This window comes from Galeopterus variegatus, unplaced genomic scaffold (assembly GCF_000696425.1).
Source record: "Galeopterus variegatus unplaced genomic scaffold, G_variegatus-3.0.2 Scaffold4539, whole genome shotgun sequence".
Lineage (NCBI taxonomy): Eukaryota > Metazoa > Chordata > Mammalia > Dermoptera > Cynocephalidae > Galeopterus > Galeopterus variegatus.
The window spans coordinates 155,910-168,154 of record NW_007730650.1 but is presented as its reverse complement, the minus strand read 5'-3'; the positions used below and the strand labels follow the sequence as shown (position 1 = coordinate 168,154).

The 12,245-nt window shown below is 53.0% G+C and overlaps 1 protein-coding gene across 1 annotated transcript in view; it reads left to right on the top strand.

Moving 5' to 3' along the window:
* Positions 1 to 225: 225 nt before the first annotated feature.
* The window catches only part of PITPNM2 (phosphatidylinositol transfer protein, membrane-associated 2), a 76,052-nt gene continuing 64,032 nt past the window's right edge, over positions 226 to 12,245 (top strand). The window contains exon 1 of the mRNA XM_008587785.1: positions 226 to 467. The gene's annotated coding sequence lies outside the window, so the exon portion shown is untranslated. The remainder of the gene's footprint in view (positions 468 to 12,245) is intronic.

Below are 12,245 nucleotides of genomic sequence, written 5' to 3'. Positions count from 1 at the left end.
TTCAATCAGCAAGCCCCAAAGTTGAAAGGACAGCCAGAGCCGAACTGGCGGGCCGGCCCAGCAGCACTGTTGCAGCCGGGGCTTCTCTGCCCTGGGGTCTTTCATGTGCGTCCGGGGCAATCCGAGTGCACGTTTCAATCAGCAAGCCCCAAAGTTGAAAGGACAGCCAGAGCCGAACTGGCATTTGGCAGGAGACAGGCTCCTCCAACCTGACTGCTTTATCCAGGGTGGATCCTGAATGTTCTGTACCAGCCTCCCCACCTCCTGTGTCCTTCCTTAGTGGATGCCCTGAAGTGTAATTTCACGTAGTGGTGACTTACTTGAAAGCATCACACGGAGCTGCAGAGGGTGTGAGAGCAGCTTGGAGAGGTGGGAGCCCTGGCTGCCGATGGCTCCCGCCGGCGAGAGTGTGGAAAGCTCATTCCAGGAAACATGGCATAATCACTGTGTTGGCTGGCTTTCAGGCGGTGAGTGGCTCTTTCTTCTTTAATTTGTCAGGAGCACTGGGATTCAGGGAAGTGCTCGGCGGGAAGCCTGGTTGGTGGTTCAGACAAATGTCTTGAAGCCTGGGGAGCTCTGCAGCGAAAGTTTGGTTTATTTTCTCCTGGCCTGGCTTGCAGTGTGCGGGGGTCCACACCCCAGGCTGTGCTGGAGCAGGACCAGCAGTTCTGGCTCGGGTTGGGGATCTGAGACTCAGGGCAACATCTGCCTGGGAGGTTGAGCCTGAGCCTCTGCTTCTGCCTAGCGCCATGGCCAGTTTTGAAAAAGTCTGTTGGTGGTACTACGTGGATGATTTAAACTGTGCAGGAAGAAAGAAGCTCATGAGCATTAAACTACCTGGTCTCCCGTGATTTCCTTGTACACACACGTACATATGCATGCCCACATGCACACAGGTACACACACACATGCATACTCACACTTGTGCACATATGCACACCCACACGCATGCACACACTCAGATACGTCTCTCCCTCTGCTGGCAGGGGTGCCCATACCATTTGGCATTCTGCTTGTACTAATGTGAGCTTGTATAAATGGTTCCGGTGTTGATAAACTTGTACAGCTGTCTTTAAATGCCTTGCTTTTCAGCTCTGTCATACCTGAGTGAGACAGACTGTCCCTGTCTACTTCTGGAAAGAGCTGCCTGCCTCTTCTACCATCCTTCTTTTCCTTGCCCCTGTGCTCTGCTGTATTGACTGATGTGTCACAGAGATTGGCGTGTTTGTGTCTGCAGGGGCAGCTTCTGGGTGCCAGTTTTCTGTCTTGGGCTTCTGAGGGTCTCCAAGGGAAAGGAGTTGTCAGAGAGAGACTGCTAAGCTGAAGGTATGCCAAGCTGCAAGGCCATGTGTTTGTGGTGTGTGTAATGTGGATGCATGTGTGTGCTGTATGTGCATGCATGTGTATGGTTTATTATGTGTGTATGTGTGTGTATGTGACTGTGGGGTGTGTGTGTTGTATGTGGGGTGTGTGTGTGTGTACTCTCTCCACATTGTTTGTATTTGGGCATCTTTAGCTTTGCATTCCATTTCTCCCCACTTTCTGGTTCAGTTTCCAGAGCAGGGCTCAGCAAACTCACCCACATCTGGCCTGGGGTCTTAATACCCACGTCACAGGCATCTCCACAGATCTCATCTAATTTAATGATTTGCCACCACCCTAGAAGTACTTGGTGTTGTCCCCATTTTACATATGAGTAAGCTGAGTCTCAGAGGGGGCGAGTTGCCCAGTCTGTGAAGGCAGAACCGGACTCAGGTCTCTGACTCATTCATTCATTCATTTACACATGCATCTGCTCTACATGGGGCCGCAGGCCTCTGGGCTCTCAGGATGAAGACTAGACCCAGGCCTTGCCTTTCAGGGAGGGAGCCTGATGTGGAAGGAGGTTGGGAGGGGGTAGCCTAGGGAGTGATGCTTACTCTACCTAAATTCCATGTCCTTCCATCCCAGTAGTGTGAGGAAGGGAAAAGGAAAGAAGTGCACAGGTGGCCTGAGGCTGAGTGGGGGAGGGGAGGCCCTTTGTCCACCCTGCCCACCCACCCCCTGCCCTTAGCTTCCGCCCAGAGTGCGCAAGTCAACCCTATGCAGTAGAGAATCGGATCACGCAGACCCTGATCTACTTTTGTGCTATGGGGGCAGCATGGCTCTCTTGCTTTTAAAAGTTGTTACAGCAGATCATGTCATCAGGAAGACAGTTTGCATCATGGGGTCTGTTTGTTTCATGCTGAGGACTTAGGCATCAGTGGCTCAGCAGAGTGGGAGATCTGTGCCTCAGTTTTCTCATCTGCAACATGAGTTAACACTGTCTACCTCACATACTGCAACACCAAGGACAGATGTGAAGTGCTCAGAAGTGAACCACGTGTATTGCAGCAGTGGAGAGGGGACTGTTGTTGTTATAGACAAAACCTTCCGGTGACTTACTCTGATGAGTCAGGAAAGACTGTATGCCCATACAGATATGCAGAGAGGGTGAGCAGATGGAGCAGAGGTAAACACTTAGTGGTTCTGGGTAGAGTGTAGATGGGAGTTCTTATGTTAGTTTTGCAGCTTTTCTGTAAGTCAAAGATTATGTGAAAGTAAAATGTAAAGAAAAAATAAAAGACCTAGGCATTTAAGAGCTATTTCCAAAAGGTGGACAGGATACTGGGGTAACTAAAGAGGGTTCATACTGTAAGGACCCCACAAGAAGCCAAGTGAATAAAACCAAAGCTCCGTCTTCATGGAGGCTGGAGGTGGTCGGCAAGCCCTGGAAGGGATAGGGAACTGTGGGGCGGTGGTGGGGGGCGTGTCTTTTAGGGCATTGGTTAGACTTTCCTGAGGCAGGGCTTTTCCTCCAAAGTCAAGCTCCTTCCCAGACTCCTGTCTGGGTTCGAGATTCAGGCTTGGATGCCTTCCCCAGAGCCCCTGCCTGATGGCTGGGTCTCTTCTTCCAGAGCTCCAGGTGAGAGGAAATTGTATCTTAGGATGGCTTCTTGACTAGGTGCTGGTTTTGCTTTAGTCCTATGTGAAGTTGCAGGTTCACCCATCAGGTCAGCTTCATGGCCCTCCCTGCTGCTGGCAGCCTCTTGAGAGCCCCTTTCAGATAAATGTCCAATCCCAGAACCTTGAGTGACTTTTGGGAGGGAACACTAGACCCAGAATCCAAGAGTCTGGGGCCCTGGCTTTGCTCCACACAGCCCACTCCCAGCCTCTGCGGCCTCCCAACAAAACCAAGCTTGGTGAAAATGAATGAACCAGAGTCCTGAAGGTGTTGTGTTGTGTCTTGGAGACAGCGGGAGGGGGACAGTTGCCAGCCTTTTTTTTGTTTTTGGCAGCTGGCTTGTGTGGGAATCCAAACCCTTGACCTTGGTGTTAAAACACCATGCTGTAACCAACTGAACTAACCAGCCAGCCCTGACTGTCAGCCTTAACTCGCTGTCTGACCTCACAGTGCTGCCCACTCTGTGCCTCAGTTTTCCCATTTTATTGCTATAGCAAGAGGAACTTTCCTTACCAGGTCCCCATCACCTCTCAAAGCTGAACTGTGCTCAGGGGACAGAAAGAAGGGGAGAAGGTCAAGTCAGAAGACCTCGTCCTTGTCTCTGCTCTGCCATCAACCTGGTTGTGAGCTCTCGAAGAATTCCCTTGACCTCTCTGAGCCACAGTTTCCTAGTTCGCACTACCGGGTTAATGGTGGATGCCCTCAGGAGACAGAAGGACAAAGGGACGGTGTGTGCAGGACACGTTGTTCCAGGCCGGCGCCTTGTGCCCTTGTGAAGCACTTCACAGTTTTCGAGGCGTGGGCACACCATTCCCTCAGCCTGTGGCTGTGAACGGGCTTTATCAAGGCTGCACAGATGGGGACCAGGAACGGTTAAATTTAAAATGCTGTTGCCGCCTGATTTCACTTGCCTGCTGGGCCCCGGCTAATTGCATAGCTGAAGTCCTCTCTTCCAGACTTAGGTGTGGGGCTAGGGCAGGATTAAGTCCCCAAGAGCAGTGACCTGTGCTGGGGCAGGGGTCGGGGCATGGCAACCTCTCATCCCTGGCTCCATGCTAGGGAGAAGGTAAGCGGAGCCTCCAGAATCTGCCTGCCCTGGGGGCTCTCTCCCATTGCCCAGTCCACCAGCAGGGTCTCACCATGGCCAGTGAGTCTGTGAGAACCTGCTGGTGGTGTGAGTGCCCACACGCAGAGCTGATATCTGGATGCCACTTTGCAGCTTTCAAGCACGCTGCATCTGGCTTGCTGGCTGATTCTCACTTTGGCCTTGTGAAATGGTCAGAGCAGAGGACCAGAATCTGTTCCACACAGGGGCACGAAGTTGAGTGACCTTCCCAAGGTCAGACACTGCTCTGGGACACAGCAAATATTTTCTGGGCACCTGTCTTTATTGAGCAACTGCTCTGACCGAGCACTGGGGAAATCACTTTGCTCGGTCCCTGAGCTCAAAGGCAGACATGGCCACAGTACAGTCTGATGAAGTCCAGAAGAAAAGTGGGTGCAAGGTGCCTGGGGACTGAACCAACTCTCAGGGCCTGGGGAAGGCTTCTGGAGGCCTGAAAGATGGGGAAGTTTTACTGGAAGAAGGGCTCTTTGAGCCAGGAGGACTCTGGTCATCTGACTCCAGACCCACAGGGACACCAACCAGGCCCAGGAGAGCCATGGATTCTCCCCTGGCTCTGCTGTGTGGCCTGAAGTAGACCCCGTCCTAGCTCCATGCTCTCCACTTGTGCATGAGGGAGGCTGAACCAGGCCTCATCCTCCAGTGGGCTTCCCACTAACCTTGGGGGATGTGTTTAAAACGCAGGTTCATTGGCCTCATAGGGGTACTGCTGCAGTGGGTCTGGGGGGAGGGCCAGGAATCTGCATTTTAAACAAGCTTGCTAAGGGCTTCCCATTCAGCTCATTCCTGTACTTCAGTTTGAGAAATGCTGGGCTTGGCCATCTCGGAGCCCTTCGAGCCCCGACATTCTCAGTACTGCAATGGTCCTCACCATGTCCCTTGGTACGGCAGAGCCCATGGTCCCTGGGTGGTGCAGGGGCCAGGGGTTTGCAAATGTGGAAGCAGTCTGAGATCCTATAATTTTACAGGGTCTCAGAGAAACCCATGGTCTTAGTCCTAAGGCTTCCAAAAGCCTTGGCCAACTCCCTTCCCCCACTATGAGAGATTCTCCAAAAATGGAGTCAGGTGGGGGCTGCTGAGCCAAAGTTCAGGGCGGGGGATCTGAAATCTCACTGGGAGCATTTCTCATCAGAGAAACCTGCTGTCCCTGGGTTAGGACATCTCCAAGGAGTCCTTAGGGCCACTGTACGCTCCAGGCCAAGTGGACACTTCCCCTCAAGTGTCTTAATAGCCTGTACTCAGATGGGTTTCCCACCTCTGGCTCCTCAAATGCCCTGAGCTAATCGGGCTGCAGCCCTGGTAATAGGCTGGTACAGGCTGGCTCAGTCCTGCCCTGGCGCCAATGTCACCCTCCTAACCAGGAGCCCATTGGCTCTTCTCCCACAGGGTGTCCAGAGTAGGGGACACTGGATTATGTACACTCCAGCTCAGGGTATGTCCTGTTTCCCAAAGCCACAAACCCAGTGTACTAGTTTCCTGAGGCTGCCATAACCAATGACCACAAACTGGGTGGCTTAAATAGCAGAAATATATTCTCTCACAACTCCAAAAGTCTAAAATCAAGGCATCGGCAGGGCCATGTCTCCTGCAGAAGCTTCTATGGAGGATCCTTCTTTGCCTCTTCCAGCTCCTGTTGGCCCAGCGTGTTGCTCGGCTTGTGGCTGCATCACTCCAGTCTTTGCCTCCATCTCACATGGCCTTTTCCTCTGTTTCTCTGGCTTCTCTCCTCTTCTTATAAGGACTCCAGTCACTGGATTTTGAGCCCATCTTGAGATCCTTAACTAATGACATATGCAAAGACCTTATTTCCAAATAAGGTCACATTCTGAGGTTCCAGGTGGATGTGAATTTGGGGAGAGGGGCGCACTAGTTAACCCACTTCCCCAGCAGGTAGAATGTCACCAGTTAGAGGGCAAGCCTGCAGTGCTGGCCAGGGAATGGTGGTCTGGCAGCTGGTCCCAGGAAACAGAGCTGGGGCTTTTAGCAGCCTTGGGCCCCATCGTCAGCTAGGGCAACGTTACCTCCGTGAATAGAATGAGAGAGACCAGAGCAGGGGAGCTGGCCCCATGCACAGCTGCCCCGAGAAGGCATGCCATTCGGATGCTACTTTAAGGTGTCCTAGAGAAGAAAGGCTGAATCCAGACCCCAGGCTGAGTCCCAGGAAGGCAAACTCTGCTCAGCTTAGGAACTTTCTAGCAACGTCCTGGGAGGTGGTTGAGCCCCTCTTGCAGGATGGGCATTGCAGAGAAGATTCCCGTCTCTTTTTGCGGCCCCACCTGACAACTGCAGGGACGAGGTCAGGGACCCCCAAAGGCACCTGGACACATCGGACATGTCACCCAGGCATGCTGTGGAGCTGCCATCTTGACACTTGGCACCTATAAGAGCTTCCTTTCTCTGTGTCTGGGACCATCACAGATGAGATGCATTGTGCCCCTCTCAATGGTCACTGTGACGCTGGTCCCCACACAGTCACATATACACCAGGCTGGATTTGGAGGGAACAAGGCGCAGCCCCATTGTGACCTGCCGCAGACCTCGAGTGAGTCTTTGCCCCCAAAGGGCCCGAGTCCCCACAGTTAAAAAAAGACAATCATGCTGCTCCTTGAAGCCCTTCCTGAATTTGATTTCTAGAAGTCTCTGATATCTAGGGTGATGGAGGGTGGCTCTGAACACAGAGTGACCATGATCCACACAGTCCCCAGTGCCAGTACCAGGTGCCCCACAGCGCCTGGATGCTCCCTGTCCCTTCCCACCTGCCTGCTCTGAGAGAATGAAGACCACCTCTGCCGGCCTGGGGTGCCTGTTGGTTGGAGCTGCCACCTCAAACCCAGGGCTTTTAAGTTGTTTTTGATTGAGGCAAGAGTCACAAAATATACAATTAGTCATTTTAGGGTGAGCGTTCAGTGGCACAGTGTGTTGAGAACCCCGGCCCTCCTGGAGCCTGCAGGACTCCTGTTGTCCCACATCACCTTGCTCAGTGACCTCGGCACGTCCCTTCCCTTTTGCTGGGCCCCATCCAAGTCAAGGTATGTCAGCTACTCATGCAGTGCCTGGCGCCTTGGAAATGCCCTTAAATGCCATTCCCATCCTCAGTCCTCCTAACTCTACTGCCAGCCCTGATCCCTGTTCATTCCATCCACAGGTGTCGACTGCACACCTGCTCCAGGCCGGGCACTGTGCTCCATCCCTGGGACCAGATGGTTCTCTCCCTGACCCTGAAAGGCAGCAGCTAGTGACGAATGAGTCCTGCTGCTTCCCCCTTGATGGTGACCAGAGGGCTGTGAGGAGCCCTGGATGCTGGGGATGGAGTCACACTATCCTCCCTCATCCCCTGGATTCTTGGATACTCTTCAGAAAGCTTTCTGGGTGGCCCCTCGGGTTTGATCTCACACCCTGATTGGGCAGCCACTCGGCTCAGCACTGAGGTCGCACGAGGATAGACATGCGCCTGGTTCCGCTGTCCAGGGGCTTCCAGCTGCCGTGGGTGGCCAGTGCCTGCAGGATGGGGGTTGTAGATGGGCTGCCTGGCAGAGAAGGCTCTGAGCAGTGCTCCAGAGGGCGACCAGGGTGTATCAGGCCAAGGCAGCAGGCAGACGTGTGCCCAGTGCCTCTTAACCTACCCCGCCCTGTGAGGTGGGTGCAGTTTCTACAAATGGGTAAACTGAGGCCCAGAGCGGTTAGGTGACTTGCTCAGAGACCAAGCTAGCCTTTGAAGTTATGTCTTTCTGATCCCAAAGCTAGTCTTTTTCACTGTATCTTGCTGCCTCCAACTCCCTTAGTTTGTTTCCCACCTGCCTGTTTTGTTTTTGATTTTTTGCAGGGTGGGTGTGATTTGCCACCCTCCCCTCGCCTCCCCCGACTTTCCCCCATCCCTGCTGTTCAGTTCAGAGCTGTTCAGCGCCTCCTCACTTCCCACCCTGTTGACATAGGGCTGTTGCTGGGCTGGTTTTGTTTTTGACCCAGTCAGCCTGGCAGGGAAGTGGCGGGCTGTGTGCAGAGCTTCCTGAAATAGCCCCAGGCTCCCCGCCAAGGATAGAGGAGCCAGACTGTGAGCGATAGGCTTGGGCCAGTTGAAAGATGACTCAGTTCCCTGCACCCCAGCCCCCCACGCCTTCCCCAGCCCAGGCCCTTGGATGCTCCTCCCCACACCTGTGCCCCTGGGGTGCCTGGTTTCTGGAGTGCAGAGAGGTGGCTGTGTCACCCTGGGCCTAGAATCAAAGGTTCTTTTCCTCTCCCCATTACTGATTTGCCTGAGGACCTTGGCCATGTCCCCATCACTCTCTTGGCTTCAGTTTCTCAGTTTGAAATGGGTAGAGGGCATCTGTTCACCCGCCTCATGGCGTTACTGAGAGGGTTGATGAGTTGGGGGCAGAGGTTCCAGTAGCTGCTAGGAGGGGTGGTTATGATGCCCAGTGACCAAATGATAGTAATACCCATGAGTTCTTCCTTCTAGTCCTACGGTCTGCGTGAGGATACTGGTGAAAGTGGCAGCCACTTTGGTGCTGTGTGCTACGTGCCTTGTCCTCATTGTCTCTTAGTTTATTCCCTCCACGACCCTAGGAGGTATACGTGGTGTTGGACCTAGTTTTATAGACATAAGAGTGAGGCCCAGAGAATTAAAGTAACTTGCTCAAGACCAGGTAAGGGGTGGAGATGCAATCAGAACCCCATGCTGACTGCAAAGCCCCTGTTTTGTCTTAGATGTCATGCCCCAACCTCCAGGGTAAGCCTTTCCCCACTCTAGGCTCTTCCCTCCAGACCGCTGAGCGCAGTCTCTTGGAGGTTGCCTTTGGCAGCCAGAGCATCCTGAAGGTTCGGTCTGGTGTAGGACAGAGACCCACAAAGGGACCTACCTCAAAAGAGCCCTGGGGGCAGGAGGGCATTTCTGGGACTGAGGGGGACACACATTTTAACCCCCTTTTTTATATTGTACATTTAAACAACTCCACAGAACAGAATCAGTAAGCATTCCCCAAACCCCAACTGTGTGCAAGCCCCAGGGCCCTTCATGCCCCCATAAAACCCTGTGAGGCCTGTATTCTTCAGACTTTGCAAGTGAAGAAATGCAACTTGGGTCTGGCCTCTACTTGGATTGGAACCTCCTCCTCTGTGCAGGGTTAGGGAGCACTTGACCACCAAGCCCCAGCCCTGTTGCTCATTCCTGTCCTTCCTCCCCTTGTCCAGGCAAAGACTGTTGTCAGTGTGGGCAGGGCTTGACCCGAGCCAGGGTCTGTGGCCTCTGGGGGCTGCGCAGGTTCCACTCCCAGAGCTGGGTCCTGGGTCCTTGTGTACCTCTGTGCGTGAGGCTGATGTGATTATATTTATAGATGTTGCTGTGTGTGCATGTGTGTGTGAGTGCTTGTGTGCGCACATTTGTTTTTATATGAGACTAATCTCCTTGTGCCGTTTTCCCAAGGTCAGAGGGCTGGTGAGCCTTAGGGTCAGTGCACATGGCATGCTCATCTGCGCCGCGTTGGGTGTGGGATAAGCCAGGGCTGCTGTGTGGCTGGTTCACACTGATATGTGGTGAAAACGGGGAGATGCATGTCCGCAATCCTCATCCTCAATTCCAAAATTCAGCAAGCTCAGAGAACCAAATGCTTTTTCCTAACTCATTTGGCAGCAAAATCCCGATGCTCATCTGCGCCGCGTTGGGTGTGGGATAAGCCAGGGCTGCTGTGTGGCTGGTTCACACCGATATGTGGTGAAAACGGGGAGATGCATGTCCGCAATCCTCATCCTCAATTCCAAAATTCAGCAAGCTCAGAGAACCAAATGCTTTTTCCTAATTCATTTGGCAGCAAAATCCCACTCATCCTCAATTCCAAAATTCAGCAAGCTCAGAGAACCAAATGCTTTTTCCTAACTCATTTGGCAGCAAAATCCCGCCTGATAGGAAGCAAGGCTATTTATAGTCTGAGTGAGGCTATTTATAGCCTTTATGTATTCTATAGTCATGTATTTCACTGCAGAAATTTCAGTGTATTCGATTATCAGAGGCCACTGAAATATGCAGTATTTGCTGTCTAAAGTGCAGAAGATTCTGAAATCTTACATCTGGCCCCAAGGGCAAGACTTCTGTGCTATTTTACAGCTTGTAAATATCCTCTGTCCCCCACTCTGTCCCCCCAGTGTCCCTCCCCTGGGATTCCTGTAGCTAAAGGGCTAATGCCACCACCTAGGGGCCTCCGAGAGCCCCTATCTGCTGGCCAGCGTCCACTGCAGTGCCCAGCGGTTAGGCATTTGTAATATTACTGTGAGCGACAGAACACACAGTTGTTGCCAAGCATGGTGTGGGATGCTCTCCATGCTTGCCTAGCGCCCTCATTGATATATCACCACTCTTTTTACAGAGAAGTAAACTGAGGCTCAGAGTCTTAAGTATCATATGTAAGGACAGAGAGCCCAGAAGGGCAGGCGCTGGGGCTCAGACTCTCCTTTCCATCTGCCACTTCTCTGGGAGGAATCTGGGGACATGGCAACTTGTCTCCCTGGATTTGCAGCCAAACGTTGAAACTGGGAGGGAGTAAGCATGTGGGGACCCAGGTGCATGTGAAGGGAGCAGACAGATGTGGGCCAGGGAGGAGGGAAAAGAGTAGGGACCCTTCGGCTGCAGCAGGGTCTCCCTTGGGACCCACTACCCACCTCCCCACTGTGGTTCCTGCTTCTCAGAAAGTCCCTTCTGTAAGAGCACCTGTGCCACACTCCTCACCCCACCCCCTGTCTGTTCCCAACAGCTGGCAGCCCATGGCATGCATTGCTGCTCCAGATGTTGGGTCTTTCCTCCAGAGTTCTCTGGAGCCGCGGGCACCCAGGGGGAAGGCTTAACTTTGTCCAAACCCTGTATGCCGGCTGTTCTTAGGGACCCTGCTGACAGTCACCTCCCCCCACAACCTTCAGGAGCTCCCTTGAATGCAGAGCTTGGCAGCCCCCAAAGCCCCCAAGCTCCCATACTCCCCAGCGTGCAAATCTTTCCCTTGCATCTTATGAGATACATCATCTTGTGATGATTCAAGAATCCCTCACCATCCACCACATCAGTCCTGCCTCCCGCACACCCTGCCTGAGCCACACCTGACCTGCAGTACCTTAGTGCAGTGATAGAGTATGCTCTTGGTAAGCAGAGGGGCCTGGGTTGGCATTATATCTGCACAGGTTAACCATCCTCGGGTGGTAGGCAAATCAGTGAATCTGGAGCTTCAGCTTCCTCGTCTGCAGAGTGGGCTTGGGGAAAGGTGACCTCACAGAGCTGTTGAGGAGGACTGTCCTTAGGGCAGGGGCCTGGTATAGACTGTGCCTCATCATGAGCCCTGATACCCTTGCCTCATTCCATTAGCAGGGACTTTCTTCTTGTCTACCCCTGATGGGATGGGACTCCTGCCCCAACACACGTGGTGACACGTACCTCTAAAGAGCACCACACCTGTGCCCAGAGGCCCTGGAAGACTCCACTTTTGACCCTAGCACCCTGTCTTCACCCTCTGTGCTACCCGTCCCCCTCTAATACAGGTAGTTTTCTTCTGTCCTGTTAACAGACCATTTGTTTATTTGAGGTAGGGGGTTTGTATGTCCTCATACAGGCCACTCTGCAGTCATTCAGGGTGATTGCTGAGTGAATGGTGGGTGGAAGCATTGTGATGCCGAGGACTCAGCAGAGAGGCACACGGCTGGGGCCTAGGCAGATTTACCAACAAGCTGGCTCTTGAGCTGTGCTTGGCTCTGTAGGTGGGGTGTTTCCAGTGGAGATGGGGACCCAGGTGATGGCACGAAGTGCAGGCACCCAGACGTGCTAGGCCCTCCACGGGTGAGGGCATCAGGTTCACCAGCCTGTGCAAGACCTCACATGCCAGGATAAGGAGCTCAGGTGCGCTTTGGCAAATAAAGGTGAACTCTTGAAGGATTCTAAGCACATGGTGACCCAGTCAGTTTGACTCTTCGGTTGTACAATGGGGGCATCTTTGGTAGAAAAGCAAATGTTAACACAGAAAACTCAGCCATGGCTTGTGCTCTGAGCCCTTGGGGTTGGGGTGGACAGAAGGAGCCAGGATGCCAGCTCACAAAAAAGTGGCCACTGGGACCTGTGGGAGGAAGGGAACCTGACCTTTTTTTCCCTCTTTTTTTTTTTTTTTTTTTTTT